General features: G+C 40.8%; 1 protein-coding gene across 3 annotated transcripts in view; it reads left to right on the forward strand.

Moving 5' to 3' along the window:
• The window catches only part of TTC28 (tetratricopeptide repeat domain 28), a 1605451-nt gene that overhangs the window by 961939 nt on the left and 622978 nt on the right, over nt 1–20534 (forward strand). The window lies entirely within an intron of this gene.

Here is a 20534-nt window from a genome sequence, read left to right on the forward strand (position 1 = left end):
CTGGGAACTCCTTCCCCTTTCCTAAATCTATGACGTAACATCTGGTCACCTGCCAGATTTTCTACATTTGTAAATTCCTGCTGACTCCCTGTTCCTGTGTCTTTGTGAGCCATGAGGTTGGCACTCTATGGGAACTGCTAAGTGACTGAAAATCTCTAGGGTGCTGGTCGTTCTAGGGTGATCTACCCAGAAGCGAAACGTCTGTAGCTCAGGTTTAGGACCTGGTTTTATCAACAAAAGGTGCCTTAAAGATGGTTTTGAGAATAGGGATTCCCATCCTTCATTGGTGTTCAGTGGGTGGGTTAGACACCTGGAAACTACAAACTACCTCATGAAAGAACAGGATGACTGGGCAAAGCACAAGTGGAATCTCTAAGAAGGAATATAAGACATCATGTGCATAGGAATATAATTTGCATATATGCAAAACCCGACAATAACTCTAACTTTTGCAGTTGAGTGAGCAACTAAGATTTTTCTCTATATGGACTAGCTTTGAAAAGAAGATTATGCATATTAACACATTAGCTTGTCTGGTAGCCAGAAAGGAGGGTGCTGCCTAAGCCATATCAGGCACAATTAATCCACTACATTGCACTTTAGAACCAAAATGCTGAGACCCTTTGGACCACTGGATATTGATTTGTAATGATGCTGTACCTTCTGACTGATCCTAATGATGAAGGGGTATTAAAAAGTATACAAACAGAAAAGGTGGAGTAAACATGGTAGTTTCTGCACCCCAAGTGTGCCACAAGATGAAAGATGAGGTGGTCACTCAGTCCTCTGCACTGACGGGAAAGCTTGAAGTGGTAGAACGAAGTTTTGAACAATGAGCCAAACCACATGGCAATTATGAGGCTGGGTTTGAGGCCGGCAAGTGGCGTGGCAGGTAGGTGTAGCAGATACACAGGCTCTAGGTTAAAATGGTCTGAGGTTATCGTTTTGCGGCTCAGTGCCATGACAGAAAATCATTGCTCATGGAAGAGACTCAGTGGGATATTAGTCCTAACTCAGACACTAAGAAAACAGAGATGAAACTCCTCTGGACAACCCATAAAGAGAACTGTAGATAAACAGCTCATCATGGATACTAAACCTTTCTTCAAATCACAATTGACCAGTCTCCCGGCTAAAGTCATCATCACCATTTTGTGTAGCCCCGACCATACAGTTACACCTCATTAGGGGTGGGAAAAAGATTGACATGCTTACAGTGTGTTTAACAGTAGTTGCTGTTTGATGATTGGCTAAGACCATGCAGGTACTGGCATGCTGGCTATATAGCCTGGTCAGTTGGCTCCCAGCTTGAGGAATGTGCTATTCTGCATGCTGATAAAGGCTTCCCCCAACCCTGACAACCTCAAGTAATGTAGCAACAGCTTCTGAGGGACCCAGGTGAGATGAGAGATACCCCAACAGTCGACCTTCTGTCTTTGAAATGATGACTCTGTGAAACAGCACCAGATATCCCCCAGGAGTATCACTATATAACCTTTTTTATAACACAGCTTTCCTATGGCCTAAAACTGCCTCAAGCTAACTTTGAGCCAGGGACTAAATTAATAATCTATCCCACTCAGGAGAATACCACAAGGTAAAATTAGAGTGCATTGAAGCACATCCTCTCTCCATTGTCGGCGAGTGTAGCTTGTCCTGGGGCATCATCAATTCTCGTGGGGCAACAATATTCTAGCCTGGGTAAGACCGATGGGGAGAAAAAACACTGGTGCCCCATCTCTCGGCCAAGAAACACATAATTCTTAAGCAACCATCAGGCAGGTGCTGTCATCCTCCATTCCCTATGAACCATAGAGAAGGCTGCTATGTATTGATGCAAGAGTTGCGTATGCTGGCCTAGATGGACTTTTCTGCCATGCTCATTTTTGATCTGTTAATTGGTGTCCACTACAGAGGTCCTTGTTTCACCTTCAGCGTGCGCAGGGGTTGAGTCATGGTCCATAAGGACTGAGCAGGGACTCTGTTGTGTTGAATGTCTTGCTGGCATGTCTTGTGGTGGTGGGACAAGCCTGGATCTGTCCCACCCAGAATGAACATGACTCTATGCAAGGATCGGAAAGCAGAGCAGGGTTGGTCCCACTCCTGGTAGGGATGGGAGCAGGCTTGCCAGGGTCCACTTTTCACTTGGATACTATTGCCTGTCTGTGCGACCTGGCACCGGATTGCCAGCGCATGGTTTGGAACCGCATGGAGAAGAGGGCACTCTAGGGACAGGGTTGAGCTGTGACAATGGAATTTCCGTGGAAACAGCGACTAAGCTACCAGATGTGCAAAATGTTTTGTTAATCGGTCCCTTAGTCAACCTGCCCTGGATTTCCTCTACTGCACATTGAGGAGGCTTTAGATGCCGGTTTCGGTTTCACACTGATGCTCTGTGTGAACCAGGGAATGTAATGTGATGAAAGTAAGGTTCACCTTTGCACAGTGCATGCAGTCTTCTACCAATAGCTGGTGTTGTCGTTTCACAATAAACAAATTTCACACCCAAAGCATGACAGTGTGCACCATTTACAATACCAAACACTGCTTGCCTTACATTTTGGAGTTTCACCTGACATTCCTTAATTCTCTTGTTTTATGCTTATTTTTACTTGGCAAGCCGAGAAATATACTTTTCTAACAAACAGACCGTTACAGCACAGAAAGAGAAACATAACAAAATGCTGGATCCCACCCGTAAAAGTTTGAGAGGGAAGTTCACTAAGGAAGTGGGGCGACTGTTGTGGGAGAGGACGACTTGGGGGGGGGGGGCTGCTGGGAGAGTGACCACATTAGACTCTCTCTCTCTCTTACGAGGTGGTACCCTCTAGAGAAATAGGGCCAGACCCCAAGTAGATGTGGGAGTGAATACTGCTACTTGTAACTGGACTGCGAATATGAGGACACGGGCAAACAAAATAATACACTCAGCCCCCTACTCCCCTTTTCCTATACCAATACTAATATTTCTGCCAAACTGTCAATATGATGAACAAGAAGTTATAAATAACATATATTTGGATGATAACTACATTTGTTTTACGCCTGTTACTTACCCCTGCCATAAATAAAGAACATCTGGCTGTCACCAATTTAAGGTCAAACTATTGTGTGGAATATGTTCTCATCTTTTGGATGTTGCGGGGGAGAGGTACAGTTTACTAAATTCAAGATGGAGTGGAAAAGTTTGTGTTTCTATGTGGTGGTAGGGGAGGAGGCCTAGGCGTTGTCCTAGCACAATACACATGATCGCTTTAAGTAGTCTTCACCGAGGAGCTGGTCAGTTTCAACAATCTGATGTATCCACTTCAATGCTGCACACTTCTCTAAGAACTTTTACAAGTTTTAAAAGCCACGGGCTGCATTTACTTAACTTCGAAACCTGTGGGGAGCAACAGTTGAAAGCCATTATGTCACCAACACCTGATCTTCATGCTTGTTTGGGATGTTTAAGAGGCATGAAGGTGCTAGGGTATTGTTTTCAGAATTTCCCCTTAACATTTGCCATTGTGCCAGTTAATTGCAGTAAATGGAAGTGGTCCAAATTTTTAATGCCAGAAAATTGAAGCTCAAGAGGATTTATCGAACAGGGTGAAGAAGAACCCATGCTAAATTTGAAAAATAAAACTAAAGAGAGCATAAAAATAGAAGATTTAATCTCAGAATCTTTGGTTTGTGTTCTTCTTTTAGCATGTTTGCTGCATATACTACTGATTAAATATGAATGAAGGCAATCATTTATTCTTTCTCATCCTTTGCAAGCTGACCTCATAGTTATTTCAAGTGATCCATCTGTGATGGCTGATCCAATTTCTGTGCACCAAAGTTTCCACTAGTTTTGATTTGCCTAAATTAGAATGTTGGTGGATGGTTCTGGAACACTCGTTAAAGCCCGTATGCGTCTGCATATTAAGTCTCTTACGCGTTCTGCTCCCTTGGCTCTATTATTGGCAACAGCAGTTGGGCCCTGGTTGCATTAATTAAGAGTAAGCCTTCGGATCCGCACATGCAGGAGCTTTAAAGGGGCTCTCTTCTTGGCCCTTTGAAATCCTGGAAGGAGGCCGAAAATAAGTTAAAGTGTTGAATGATTGCATTTAAGCCCCCTGAGTGAGTGACTGACATTGACAGGCTGGCTGCAGGCAGCGGAAGCCTCTGTACCATTACTATCTCGCGGCTTCCTCTGGTATCTTGAGGCAAAGCGGATCCAGCTGAATGAGGAGAAGTGTTGCATGAAATAAAAATATACCAAACATACTAATGTGCAAGGCAGCAGGAGCTTAACCATTCTTGCCATAGATTATACATTTTTATTACTCTCATAATGCAGATTAACGCTTCCTCTACCAAGATACAAACAAACATTGGCAAAGGATATAGGTCTGGCTTTAATGTGCTAATGCATGCACAATTCGTTTTTGTATGCCTCAGATTCCAAGTTAAAAGATAACCTACTGACTTTGCCAATGCTTGTTTTGTTTCAAGCAGCTGGATGATGTGTCCTTATGCATGCAGGATTGCTTTCTGTATAGAATGCTTGTATGAATTAAAAAATAAATATTTGATGGTTCAGTGTACTTTTGAGATGTAAATACAGCTGTCCTGCATTGGAAAGCAAGAACTCCATAGGAGGCAGAAGACACCTCAAACAGTCAACACAACATGAGCTGAGAGACAAATACTTTTATAATTAATAAGTCGTGCAAGAGCTTTGCTAAAAAGAGGATTATTTTTCATTGAAAGGGGTAATCACATTGTGCAAACTGAGGTCTGAACAGTGTGTCATCTGTGATGTCAGTCATAACTCGCAGTGGTAAACATTTTCGTTGTTAACACCCACCCATCTAAACTTTTACTTCTAAAGATCCCCCATACATGGTTACTACTAATAATGTCGTTTTCTTAGTATTTTGTAAAGGTAAAAACCGCAGTACAATATTTGAAAGACCTATTTTAATTCATAAAAATTGCAGCTTTTTTGTTAATTGTTACATTTTCAGTGATGGGATTTCTAGAATTATGTTTCCTTTGTTAAAATCATATTTCGCTTGAAATCTTAGTGTTTCATTGTTTTGAGGGGATGGCATTTTTGCATTTTTTCCTTCTCTGCCACATAAAGTCCAGGTGAGCATTTCAAATGGAACGGCACTCTCTTTACCCTTCCAACCACCCCCTTTTTCTAATTAAGAGTAAGTAGCCTAAATATGTGATGATTTTAAACTATAAAGCCATGTAGGTGGTGGATATTCAAAAGACAATGGGCCCGATTCCCAAAGGGCCTCAAAATGCGTGCAGAGGCCCGCAGTTGTGACGTGGGTCCCGCCCTCATGACGGGACCTCCATACTGCATTTACCCATTGTGGAGGTCCCGCCAAGAGTGCAGCCCTTCCCCCCACCAACTGCAGGGTCTCCGTCATGAGTGCTGAGGCCCTTTTTGAATCATGCCCCATATGTGGCAGAGAAGACTCAAAATGGCTGACACTAGTCACAAAAAGCAACAACGTTTTGAATGGCAAAACTTCGATATTATCTCGTCATCTCTCCAAAGATCCATCATTTTTACAGCCAAGGAGTCCAAATATTATTTTTGAGTCTAACCTTCATCCTTGCTGCACTTAATGTTATGATTTATATACAGTGGGGAGGGCTGTGCTTCATTCCTGCTGACGTGTCTTTTCAGCAAAGATAATCCATGCCATTCCTAAGAGGGAATGGTTCCAGACGTTAAAGTCAATGTGATAATGAAAACCTTTTTTGAAATAGTTCTTTTGCACATCAGTCCTAAGCACTGTAAATAATAGGTGTTACTTTTACTCATTTTAGCAGTGCTCGCTATACTGACCTTGGAATGATGGAAGATGAGATGGATATGCCACAACTGGAAGTTGTGGCTTCTAGATCACAGAAAGCTTCATGTTTCAGAGGCCTGTGTCAAGTTCACAAAGCCATCCAGCAGACTGTATATGTATGTAGGTCTATAAGGCTCAACTCTCTACAGTGAAATGACCTCTTAAAGGGCAGCTGGCGATTCTCTCTATAGTCTTAGTACACACATGATGTGACCTATGTATTTTGGATAATGTGTTAAGTTATCGGAACAAGATATTGTGAAATCACAGCCTCTTACTATGTACCTGTTTAGCAGTAAGGAGGCTGACTGTACCATCCCAAGCCACTCCAGGAAAAATATTGTGCCTTCACACACCTCAAAAGGCTGGGAAAAGGATTGCACCCATGTTGAAAAAAGTAAGGTTGGGATGTAAAACCAGCCATGCTGCTCACCAGGGAATTCTCAGATTCTTCTGCACTGGTTGCCTCTCTACTGAGGTAGCAGCAACAAATTAGCGTCAACAAGGAAAGGCTAGGTACATGAAATAGCTACAAGTTAATATGACTGTCTCTGCATGGTGAACTTCTGGGACAATGAGGCCACCCAAAAGGGATTTCACAGGCAACTGCTGCCCCTGTTAACCCTGGTTTCCATACTCAACTTTCAGTTAATCTACCCCCAGATCACTTCAGAGTGCTGCTTGTGCGCTCCATTGTGCAATTATGATGTCATAACTTCAGTTCATCTGGGCATATCCCAACAGATGGGAAATTAGTAGTATTGGGGCTAGATCATCTTCAACTTCTAGTTTACTTTCCAGAGTACCTTGGATGATTTACACGAGCCTTTACCAGCAGTTTTGTGGATTGATGGATCAAACCTTTCCCACTCATTTTCGACTTAAAAGGCTCTATCATCAGGGATATCTTAAGGACTTTGGGGGCCCCCGGGAAAACCTAATTTGGGGACCACCCCACCCAGAACAACTCTGAATTTATTATTCGTTTTCAGCTCATTCAAGCCCTCAGCAACTATGCTCTGATCATTGACAACCATCTTTGTTGCCTCCCAAACCTTTAAGTGGACCCCAGTCATTCATGGGCCACCATTCAGTGCAAAGCCTTTAAATATTTATAAGAAATTGGAGACCTGGGAGTCCCTTTTCATATTGTGCAGGGGGCCCATCATTTTTGGTTTATGCCACTGTCTGGGACTGTCCTGAGAGCTTATTGATGTGGCTCCTAGAAAGGTGGCAGTCTTGGGCGAGAGCCGACTATGCCAATGCCTGAAAACCTTTCTTTCTACCATGTTCTGTTTGCTGTTATTTTAATGCTTCAGATCATATCCAGGCTTCCTTCTTGTGTGGATTCAAATTTGACCCCATAGAAAGATGAATAGCCTGGCGGATTTTGAGCTATCACTTTCTGTCCTTCATTCAGACACCAGTGAATAGATACCTTCAGTATTATGGCTAAGACTCTTGGTTTTATATGAATTATTTGTAAACATTTTTGCTCAACCTATCAGAATAAATCTATAATTTGTTTCTGTTTAGTGAAAATATAAAGTTGCAGCTTGTAAATTTCCATAATATTGAAAAAATACATCTATTCTCAGAGTTGGATGTATTTGTAAGGGTTTTAAACAGTATATATATATATATATATATATATATATATATATATATATATATATACTCCAACTATTGACTTTCAGTCATACGTGGCACACGTTGGATCTTCAGAAATTCTGTTTTTATTGCTGATTGATTCAAATACAACCCACATTGCATTTGAATCAATCATCAATAAAAACAGAATTTCTGAAGATCCCACATGTGCCGCGTATGACTGAAAGTCAATCGTTGGAGTATAGTTTACAGGGAATCGGCCCTTCCCTGATGCAAGCACCGGCTATAGAGTGCGCCTGGAGGGGGCCATTAGTGAGGGAAAATATATATATATATATATTTATATATATATATATATATATAGGTATAAAATAAATGCATTAGTCTCAGAATGTTAGAATTCAGATAAGTATACATGCTGATATGTGCACATCTGCAGCTACGTCAGCTCCATTAAGAATGTTTATTTTTTAAGGCTGGCTTAGTAGTGCAGATGTCTGCAAGAGGAAGTGTTATGAATTCTCTAATATATACATAGAATGGGCAATGGTTCCACCCAGAGAAGTATGTACTTTCTCACTTTGCGCTATTGCCTATTTGGTGTATCACTCTTCCATCTAAGAAGTGCTTCCATTGGAATGCATAAGGGACTACTTTACATCTAAAGAAACATAATCATCAGAAAGCAACACTTTTCAGGTACTTTTTCACCAGCACTGCAAAGCCAATAAAGTAGTTTTTAATGTGAAAAACAGAATTTGTGCATATATTCTAAATAGCATTTCTGAACGCCTGTGCTTGCGTGTGTTGATTCATAAAAGCCAGAACTATTGGCTTTGCCAATGCTTGCTTTTAAACAGGGATGCTCTCAGTCAGCACGGCCACTGGCCTGACCCCATAATTTACAGCAGTGAGAATCACTCAATGAAGTTGTAATTCCCATTACCCCTGTAGTTAAACCTAAACAATGACAGAGAATCAGACTGGTATTTTTGCATAAGAAGCAGCCAAAGTAGAAATCCTGTTGTCGTTTTTATACTGTCCACAGTATATCAATACGAATAGAAGTCAGAACAACGCATGCTGAAACCATGCATGCCTAAACCACGCGGTCGGAACAACAACTGCGTTGTTACCATGAATGCCTTTACCACGAAAGCCTTAACAACGATTTTTCATTGTAAAGGCATTACTGGTAAAGGCATGCGTGAACAGCATGCGTGGTTCCAGCATGCAACTCGCCCTCCCCAACCTTAAAACAATCGTACCCCAATCACCTACCCTAAACCCTGAAAACAATTCTAACACTACCCCAACCCCCACCCCTAAAACTGAAACTACCCCACCCCTAAAACTACTGCGACCCTTCATCCCCCCCTAAAAATGAAAAATACCCCGACCCTCCACCCCTAAAACTAAAGTGACCACCCGCCCCTAAAAACTAAAAGTACCCCGACCCCCACATCCCCGGCCCTAAAATTGCAGTGACCCCCACCCCCTAAAACTACAGCGATCCCCACCTCCCTAAAACCTAAACTACCCCGACCCCCCCACCCCACCCCTAAAAACTAAAAATACCCTGACCCCCCAACCCCACCCCTAAAAACAAAAAATATCCCGACCCCACCCCTAAAACTACTGTGAACCCCCTAAACCCTAAACTACCCTGACCCCCGCACTTAAAACTACTGCAACCCCCACCCCTAAAACCTAAACTACCCCGACCTGCCCCTAAAAACTAAAAATCCCCGACCCCCCTGGACCCCATCCCTAAAACTACTGCAACCTCCCATCCCCCTAAAACCTAAACTACCCCATCCCCACACCACACCCCTTAAACTACCCGATCCCCCCACACCTCCCCTAAAAACAAAACAAAAAACCGACCCCCCACCCCTAAAACTACCGCGGTCCCCCCACCCCCCAAAATGTAAACTACCCTGACAATTCACCTTGCCCCTAAAAACTAAACATACCCCGACCCCCCACCCCACCCCTAAAACTACAGCGACCCCCTTAAACCTAAACTACTCTGCCCCCCCACCCCCCTCTAAAAACTAAAAATACCCCAACCCCCCCACCCACCCCTAAAATCTAAAAATACCCTGACCCCCCCACACCGCCCCTAATACTACTGCGACCCCTAACCCCCCTAAAACCTAAACTACTCCGACCCCTCCACCCGCCCCTAAAACTACAGCGGCCCTCTCCCCTAAAGCTACTGCGACCCCCAGCTCCCTAAAACCTAAATTACCCCAACCTCCACCCCATCCGTAAAAACTAAAAATACCTCAACCCCCCACCCCACCCCTAAAACTACCGCGACCCCCACCCCCCCAAAACCTAAACTATCCCGACCCCCAACCCCACCCCTAAAAACTAAAAATACCCCGACCCCCACCATACCCCTAAAACTACTGCGACCTTCCACCCCCAAAACCTAAACTCCCCCAACCCCGCCTCTTATACTACCCTGACCTCCCCACCCCACCCCTAAAAACTAAAAATACCCCGAACCACCGACCCCGCCCCTAAAACTACGGCAACCCCCACCCCCAAAAACCTAAACTACCCCAACCCCTCATCCCACCCCTAAAACTACCTCGAGCCCCCTCCCCCACCCACCCCTAAAAACTAAAAATACCCCAACCCCCACCTAAACCACCTCGACCCCCACCCCGAAAAATAAAAAATACCCCAACCCCCCACCGCCGCCCCTAAACCTAAAGCAACCCCCCCATCCCTAAAACTAAAAATGCCCCGACCCCCCACCCCGCCCCTAAAACGGCCCCAGCCCCACTTACCTGATCGTGTCCTCCGACGAAGCCGACTCCCTTCTTCTGTGCCTTAACCACGCATGTGCGTTGTTTAGCACATGCGCGGTTAAGGCACTGAACAAGGAAGTCATGCTTAACGAAAGCGTTGTTCTGCTTTCGTTGTCCACGACTTCGTGGTTCGGGAGTCACGGTTGGGGATGTTTCCCTCTCAATACTCTTAATCACGAGATTTCAAGTAAAAGTGAGGCAAAAACAGAAGCGAAACCTGCATACATTTTCAACAAGTATCACCTTCTTTGTAGCTTTAAGCAAAAGCTCAGAACCACAGATTGCTTCTCACAGAGGCATTAAACAACCACAAATGCATTTTTTCTTAGTTTGCATTCTTTTACATAGCTCCTACAGAGGACCTTGAGTGCACAATATAGTGCCATCTAAACCTGGCTCCTCCTCGACTGCCACATCAGTTCAAGAGATTGTGTGTCCTGGAGCTTGGGTACGAGCTGATAAATCCGAGGACTAAACTGCAGTTTATTCCCTTGGCCCCCTAACCTCCTCCATCAGCCCTGTTCTTTCATCAGGTCATTAGTTTTGTGGAGTAAATAGGTTTTTAGTTTGATGGGGTGCCACTTTGGCACTTCGCTCTCCAGTCACAGAAGGCTCTTAATAGTTGATTAGTTGTAGAAACAATAGAAATAAAACATTTGATTTATGGAGAACTTCAGCCTTTTGGGAATAGAATATGTCCCTTTATTTCCTTCAATCATTTCACATTATAGCCTTTTTACCCGCAGTTGTTATATTAAATGACTTTTCTTTTGTTTGCTGTTCTTTATCACCTGAGCAACTGAAATATTTCAAGAACATGGAAAAATTACTTTCTATGATTTCAGCGAAAATATACCAATAAAAACATGTTTGATGAAAAAGTAGGACATAAAAAAATAGAAACAAAGTAGCTTAACTAATAAGAAAAATTAAGCATATTTGTCTGTAACAAGACATTGAGATTGAGTTGAACAGCAGAATTCTTCTTATGTAGTCTTGGGGTTGGTGTAGCCGCCTGTCTTTCAACAGATCTCTCATTGCTACCGGGCAGGTGGATGTGTTGCATGCATTCACCCTCTATGGTAGCCATCTAACCGCTAACTCACCGGCACCAATAGTAATTTGACCTGCAAGGTCGATGCCAGTAGTGATTAAATACAGGCAATACATTCCCTAGTTTTTTTTATCACATACGTGTCCGGTTTGCTGTTACTTAGAAGGCGCAGCGTGTTTGCAGTGGTCAAAGTCAAGTTCTTTGGTGAGTGGACTTACCTCTTGCAGTAACAGCTTTTGAGGAGCTTGCATGCATTAATTTAGGGCCTGCCCCCGGCTTTGCAAAATAAACTTCACACCGCAGTTGTAGCCATGGTTAGTAAACAGTGTAAAATGCGAAATTATGTCTAGATAAGACTTCAGACCTGACGCTCATTTGCTGCCAGTCTCTGGGCGCCACTCTCGTGTTGAGGCTTAAACCTTCATTAGAGCGAGAACAACTTTCCACAGTCAGTGCTTATGAAACAGAGAGTTAAAAAACTCAAATTGCCTGGTAGGTGCCTTGTTTGTTGTGTCGTGTGTCGTGTGCAGAAGAGGCCTACTCTAGTTGCGAGTTTTCTTTCACTTTCTGACGCCTATACATCTGTGTGCACCACCCCTATAAACGAAATAATTGAACTGGCTACTTAATTTACCTATTAAATTTAGAGTGGATCAGTAAAGCCAATCATTTTTTAGCAACCATACCAGAATCACATGGCCATTTTTTGAAAGTTCCTGCTTGCAGGCACTATGTAGTGGCCCCTGAAAATGCACTTTCACAAGATATTGGAAGACAAGGATTAGACTAGTAAATATCCTTGTTCTCCAGTGATTAAATTGAGCCGGTGGTTTCCAGTGCTCGGCACTAACACTAAATTGTTAACACCGTCCCTTTTGACAGTCTGCCACATGGTGATCCTGTTTGTGGAATTTTAAGACGAGTACAACAAGTTATTTAACAATTCAATGTACATTAAAAATGACAAATTCCTGCAGCCCAAACCATTCTGATAGCGTTGGGACCCTGGAATAGTCAAAAATGTCACCCCTCTGGGCGCGTGATGATTAGTAGTTGCATTGGTACAGTCATTGCCAGCGCTGGCAGGGGCAATGGGTGGGTTAAGCTGCGGTGGTCTCCTCTCCAGGGCCCTGGCACTTATTTGAAGACAAATTAAGCACTGCTGTTCTCAAATAATTCGGCGTAATTCCCTTTGATTGTGAGGAGAGCATATTGTAAAAAACAAACTTTTGAGAGGTATCATACATATACAGTACAACATTAAACCTTTTCTAGAAGCTGTCCTCACGTTCTCAACTATACCTTCTGTGGACAACATGTTATAGCCCGTATGTTTGAAAATGGGGCAGCATGTTCCAGTGCTGTAACCTCACCCCCCCAGTGGGGAGTCGGAGATTGATTCCCAGAATCCCCTGGGAGGCTGAGCATTAGGCTGTACAGCTTGTAGGAAGCATGTGTTGACTCTGAAAGATCAAACAAACAATATTGAATAATGAACATGTTAGTCTAAAAGGTACAGCGCTAATTTAACCCTGCTGCCGAGTGGAAAATGATATTCTCTGAGTTTAGTGGCTTAGAACTGTTGTTTGCATAAAATCCATAATTTATAAAGTCAGTAGATGGAATAAATAAACTGTTGTGTCAGATGTAAATGAAGGCAGGCTAATGGCAGCCGCGGTAATAATTAAAGCAGCAAAGCTAAGATTGTTCACTACTAAGTGAGCTGAGACGCTGGGCCACTTTTTTGACCCTACGCTTTGCATTTTTAAATGATTTATTCAGGAAATCCTGGAAAGCTCTTCTTGGGAGCCACCATTTTGGCATCTTTCCTGGAATGCACCGTTGCCTTCCTTCCTTAAATTGTTTAATGCTTTTGTGCTGTCATCCAGGCAAAATGACCTGTATTTACTGTATCACCAGGACACTACATGACGCTCCCGGAAAAGTCCTTCTGCCTTGGTGGGCCTTTGATTTCCCTGCAGGCACTGCGTTTAGCACCGGATTTCTCTCTCCAACTGGTTATCCACTGTCGCTTCACCTCACTTGTGCCGTATTTTGATCACCTGAGAGCTGTTGGCTTCTAAAGTGCACCCGTCCTCCTTACGGGAAAGCACAGCAAACCACAGTGATGGGCCTTCCTGTGGGCAACATATTTTTTTGCATGTGCAATGTACCCAAGAGGTGACCATAAATGAAATCCTGTGCAGGTGTTTTTTGACCTGGACCCCAACTGGACGCACTCTATTAAAGACAATGTGGTATTATCATGGTTGCCCATTCAATGATTCTTCTCCATCCTTGAGCTATAATCAACTGAGCAGCAGTGTTGTGCAATATCATTCAGACTATTGAATTCCTGTAACTAATTCTAACATATGATTCTCAGTGTGGCTTTAATTGTACATCAAAACATATATAGCAGTGCAAATATTTGCTCTATATTCCCTTAATTTATTAGTCATGTGCACTCAAACCTTTAACAGATGATGAAACATCCTTACACACAAGAACCTTAAATAAATGCATTGACTCCCTGTCTGCCGGTTGACACATTTGTTTGTATTTGCTGCATGCCTTGAAACAATTCAAGCCATCATCATGCTAGGTTTTCCAAGATTACTTATAAATGTCCTGTTAAGAAGTGGTGTTACCTACAATGCCGGAAAACGCCACTACCTTCAACAACACCTTTTGATGATCAGTCAAAATGAGAATATTGTAGCTTGCCCTACTGCTCATGTACACTAATGTCTGATCTTCACATTGATCTACTAACCCTAGAGAAGTGTGTATGCATTATTTCTCATTTGTATGTAGAGCTTCCAACTGGAGTATTCTGTTTGTAAGAGCTTAAGGTCACACTGGTCTAAAAGAACAAAAGAGAACATTTGAAAGTTTCATGTCAGTATGTAGATTGACAGTGATGCAGATAAATCCAGAATTACATCCCACACATTTTATGCATTCTTTTTTGGTCATCTCTGATATTTGCTTTGCCTTAATGTGTTTACTGTTTTCTAAACTGAAGGAATGCTGTGACATATAATCATACATTATCTAGTTATGATCCAACATGATTCTGAGAAGTTACTATTAAACACTAATTAAAATACCTGTTGATATTAAGTGTCAGTCAATTCATAAACATACATTGATGACAAAACAAAATTACTGCACCTTATTTCAGTGTGGCACAATAAAACATATATTTAACCACATGAAATATCATGCAGTAATACAATGCAAGGACCCATCAATATCATTAATATGCATTTTGCCTTATTAAACTGCTGAACTCTTGCTGTGTTATATGCTTCAGTGGTAGGCATTAGCACATATTTCCGGGGACCAGCACTTATTTCCCATCATCAGGCTTTGACCAGGAACAAAAGAAATAGGCAGAAAGCAAGAGAGAAACAGGATGTCAAAGTATCATCTACAAACTATTATGGCACAAGAATGTTGTGTGACAAATTTTGGCAACAAAAATATCGATTTGACATGCTTTGCATGTGAACCACCAAAGAATTGGGACAAAATACAATGGAAAAGAATATTGTCAAAAAATATAACTATACTGAAATAATCATACCTAAAGCATTATAGTTAGTTTATTTAACATATTAAACTACAAAAATAATAAACCTAAAATATATATTTTTAATTACTAATATATATGTGTGTGCTTTAAATTTATATAAGCAATAGTTAAACAATTTTAAAACGTACACTAAAATAGCAATAATTTGAAAATTAGAATTAACAATCATATACAACAAAACATATATCAAACTTAACTAAAAAGAAAGCAAATAGAATTGTAATAAACTTAAATTTTTATAAACATTAAATAATAAAATAGAAAATAATAAAAAAAATATCTCCTAATAAACAACCATGGAGAAAGAGTTGCACTTTGAACTGATGAGTTTTACTATTTCCACTCCAATCTAAGCAACAGAAGCAACGTGTTGACCTTTGGATGTGTTCCATTTACTATTGCACTCCATCATAAGTGAAAGCAGGGAAAGTGTTGGACTTTGGAGAGGTTAAATTTACAATTCCCTCTCAGATCTAGGCAACAGTAGTGAAAGTGCTGTACTTTGGAGGGGTTAGATTTACTAGTCCCAATCCAATTTTATCAATGATAGGGAAAGGTCTGTACTCTGGAGGGGGTAAATATATCATTCTAATTCTTAAATATTTTTATAGAAATATTTTATTGCTTTTGTGCAACATACACTAACAATAGTTACTCTGTTCTGCCCAACTTCACGAGTGAAACGACCCGTTATGATAACACAATCCCAGGTCTTAAACATTTTAAAAGATATTTTAAATAAAACAAAATGAAGTATATTTAAATGAAAATAGATTCATTAAAGATAAACAAATTTAAATGTAAGGCAAAACACACATTTCATATTATACATGTAATTTAAAAATATAAAAGAAGCTAAAAATATTTAAAATAGCCTCCCTACCACCCAATATAAAACCCCACCCATAAAAAAGAAAGTTAAAAATAAAAACGCTATTATTCAAATATCAAGTAAAACTATTAAAATTAACACAAATAATATGGTAGCTGACAATAGCACAAATAATAATATAACTAATACATAATAAAATAATTAAAACACTGTTCACGACAACGATATTGAAGTAAATGACATATATTATGATATTTAAGAAAACGAAATCAAATGTCTAAACAACGATTATCTTACCTTCTAGGTCCAGTCCCATGGTATTTTTAATTTGGCAAAATTTTGACAATATTTGTATTCAACATTTTGGTGGAATGCCAAGGGTGACAGCTAGGAATAAAAAAGAATGTGTGAGATTGGTGAATTCTGCAGAGATGGATTCAAGATCTGGCAGTCTAGGTATTCATCATCCCAAGTATTCAGCTGGGTCGTCAGCAGAGTGCTAAGGAAAATATTTTCCTCTGGAGTTATTTTCTTTTATAATTAAGCACTGCAAAGATGTCTCTGTTTCAATTCCTGAAATACACATTCAGTACCATGCATGTGATGATCAATTGAAAGTCATCAAATTCTGTTGCTTTGAGGAAGCAGAGTTCAAGAGCTGAACTCCAGACTAGCCCTTTATTCCATCGACATTTACCCAGGCAGGAGCGCTAGAGCCATAGGAGGACTCTTTTGATGCCTCAGTCATGTTCTCCAGGTCCCAGAAATTAATTGCCTCATGTAAAGCGGGTCTTCGGGAGAGAAGCATGGTTAGACAGAGAGAGACATCAGGGAGGGAGAAAAGAGAGCGAAAAGTGCGAAGGAGAGTGAGATGATGGAATGAGCGGAAAGAGATAAAGTGAGGAGAGGAAGGGAGTGAGGCTGGTTTGTACATTCACGCCATGGCTGCTATTGGTTTCCAGTCTGGCCATGTAAGAAACCCTCTTTGACTACTTGCCATTACTCCTTTCTTGTGTCCTGTGCTGAATATGATGTCATCCTATGTTCCTTAATTAAATATTTATGCCTTTGCAATACAAGTTTTAAATATCAAAGTGATTGACATGAGACCCATTTTCAAGATGCCTTTGAAAATGTTATATACTTGAGTGCCTGTTTTCCTCCCCTTACTAAATAGTATCTATCCAATATAATCATTCCATAGAGGTTACTCATTTTGAGAAATAGTGCTTTTCATTGGGTTGCCTTTCAATGACAAATTTATCGCAACCTGGACTTATTCAAAGCTAGACTGCAATCAATCCTCTTTAAAACATCTCAATTTGTTATGTCTGATTTGTCTTTACTTTCAAGTTCTTTTAACTCATTGCCCAAACAAACTGCTAGTGCTCCCACCAAAAATTGCATTTAGTTTCCAGAGTCAATTTCCCAAGTAACTAATATCTTGTAGTAGGTTGCCACAGTTATGGGTTCAGGTCTCATACTCGTGGTTGAGCTTTCAAATAATCAGTTCTACTTTGAGGGACAAAAGCTGTTGTCTGATAACAAAGACCACCCCACTGACATTTTTCAAGTAATTGATGACCTGTGGCACCACATGATTTACATGAAAAGAGTTCAGACACACAACTATCCAACAGTTTACACTGATAGACAAACCTTGACTTTAGGCAGCAAAGTGACTCGTCATTATAAAGAATACTCACATCATGCTATATTTCAGAGCTATCACGAGATACCATGGACCTAAAAGGTCTTAATTTTAGACAGCAGCACTAGAGCTGTCCTTCAGGATTCACAGCTCTTGAAGGGCATAGACCTTAGAAGAGCCTTATACCCAGTTTCACAAATCTAAAAGACCCAGACAGGATCCATTCATTGGAGTTGTACATCGAGTGACAAAAAAGCAAGCTTAAGCTTTAGACAGCAGAACTATATCTTAGCTCATACAGTTCTTACAGGTATTTGCTTTAGAAAGCACAGTTGTAGCCTTGTTTCTCTTCCGTAACAAACTCTGTCCTCACACAGTAGGACTAGCCCTCAAGTTACACAGGACCTACCGGTTCAGACAAAGTCAATAGTCATCCAAGCTTCCTCTTAGGTAACAAGGAACTACAGTGAGGATTCACAGTCTCAGATGTCAGAGGTCAAAGCTACGTCTTAGGTTATACATATGCTATAGTCTAAGGCCTGGCACTGCAGAGCTATTGCTCAGGTCACGCTGCCCCTAAGACCTAAATCAATGGAGAGCTCCCAGGATCAGAAAGAGAAACAGCAGAAAGCTGGCACCTTCTCAATTGACAAGATACCAAGGTGCTTCCCTGCTTCCCTCCTGGACCATTCTGTGACCAAGGCTATATCAGAGCGTTATGTGACACCGCTGTCAATATGTGTAACATATTTTTTGTAGCTATGATGCAAACCCTGTTATTGCGCTAAACCTTTATTTATAAACGCCTAACCTTTTTTCACAGTCTCACTCACTTTCCTCTCTTTTCTCTTGCCCCCTTTCTTCCTCTTTCTTCTCTTTTTGCTACTTCACTCACTCACACACTTTCGCTTTCTTTGACTTTCTACAACACTGTGCTGTGAGCTGTAAATGGGGGACAAGGTGGGTAGGTAATTTGCAACAGGAACTCCGTAATCTATGTCCTCCCCGACATCTTTCAATTCTCACTACCCACACATTCCAAATCCATCATTTAGCTTATTAGGGTTTTTTGTGAAGTGGAAAACATTTTGTTGTGCTTGGAGCCCTCCTTTTCTATTTCTATAAGAGTGTTATTCTACGTTTCATTGCCTCGAAAAAATAAATAATAAAGATTATGCTTCAACTAGCTAGTTTTTTAATAGAGCTGCATGCCACAACTTTGTTTATCCCTAAGCAGTTCAGGTAACAGATAGTACTGCTACCAAGTTAAATGGTAATGAATTGACAGGCCTCAGTAGGATGAAGGTTATTCTGGCCTTAATGGAATTTGAAATGAAAATGAGACCTGTGGGTCAAGTCTTTGTCAAGCGTAACCTTTTAACACTTTGAGTGTGATCAGGCTACCCTGCACGCATGTATAACCAGACATTCCAAAGATCCTTATACTAGTGAGCCATTTTAATATAATATAAATTTGTTTTTTTACTAACAAGTGTTTATCCTCCTCTACCAGCACCTGTCCTAGGATTCTATAAGTCATTGATATTCGAGTGAGGCCTACGGATGAGCTGTTCCAAACATGATAGGACAGGCATGACAGGCCATGTTGCGTTTTCTGCACCCTCTAAACTTCTCTTGCCAATATGGAAAACTATCTCTCGTTGATGCCTTTGTAAATGTGCATGCTTAATGAGTCACGTGCAATTTAACGATTAACCATCATAGAGAATTTATAAATTAGAGACTGTAAGATTCCATCTGGACTCCTAAGTCTTTGTTTATTTTGTGTATATCACATCTCACTTTCTGGTGACATCAGACTGTTTATATTTTCTATTATTATTGTAAATCTGCATCTGGCCACGATTCACTTAATCAAAATGAGATCTACTGTTGTTATTGAGGAGATACATTTTGTAGCCCTTTAGTAACCTGCAATTTAAGGTCGGATAGATGGTGTCTTTTGTGCACTCCAGTTTTAATGTAGATTATTTTTGTAACACAAAGCATGAAGACATTGTTTTAAACTGTGCATGTGTGGTCCAAATTTATGTAATACTGTACAAAAACATGTCTTTAAATTTAGCATGCAGGCAAAAGGCAGACAGAATGTAAGTATTCAGTATAAGCCAAATATTGACATTGGTGTATAATTAGTATGTCTTACCATTACATAAAAGCCACGCTCAATGCTTTCTTTAACTTTCTGTTTTCTAAATTTGTTCATGATTTTACTGTATGTAATGCGATAATTTAGTATATTGCCCAGTGGTTTTAGAATGACTAAATCATGTTATATGCAAAATGAAGCCTTAAAACATAATATTATCGTGACATCCCTTCCATCCAAAGTGTGTCTCTATATATGTACATGCTCATAATAAGATTACCACTTCCTATTTTCCTTGGGAACTATTTCATTATTTTGTGTTTCGTATTTGTCTATGTGTGTTTGGGTTGCATGTGGCAGTGTGATCTCGGGGCTTCAATATCAGGAAGAAGTGGGTTTTGATCGAAGAAGGTCAGATTGGTTTTGAGGGCAGAAGAATATTGCTTAGTCTGGGTCCATTAACTTCTAGCCATCGCAGATTAAATCTTTGGATCACAGTTTTTTCATCTTCAGCTGAGTGGTTCAATTTAATGGATGCTGCTTGGTCCTTACTTAATGGGAGGATAGTTTGTGACTGTAGATCATTTTAGCTACAGTTGTTACTGTTTTGAATTTGATTTTTAGCCTGTTCTTAATACAATGAAAAACACAAATTAGAGTTGATGACATTAACACAGATTTCAAAACCCTGCACAATTATATCAGCGTGTTGAGGTTTATATGAATGTCATCAGCTGTGATTTATGTTTCATTGTCTTTTTATTTTATGTTACTTCCTTGTTATCTGTGCTAGATGAATCCTACTTTCTGTACTACACACTATTTATGAGCGATGAATTCAACATATTTTAAAAATATTACAGCATACCTTTTCACATGCCCCAGGCACACATCAGTGCCATCCATCCATACTACATACCATTTAGCCGTAGTGAAAGAGACATCCTGTTTGCTGCTGCTCGGTATCCTTTTTTGGCAAGTTGATCCATGCCAGGCACACAGGG

The sequence above is a fragment of the Pleurodeles waltl genome, chromosome 11 (genome assembly GCF_031143425.1).
Source record: "Pleurodeles waltl isolate 20211129_DDA chromosome 11, aPleWal1.hap1.20221129, whole genome shotgun sequence".
NCBI classification, from domain to species: Eukaryota; Metazoa; Chordata; class Amphibia; order Caudata; family Salamandridae; genus Pleurodeles; species Pleurodeles waltl.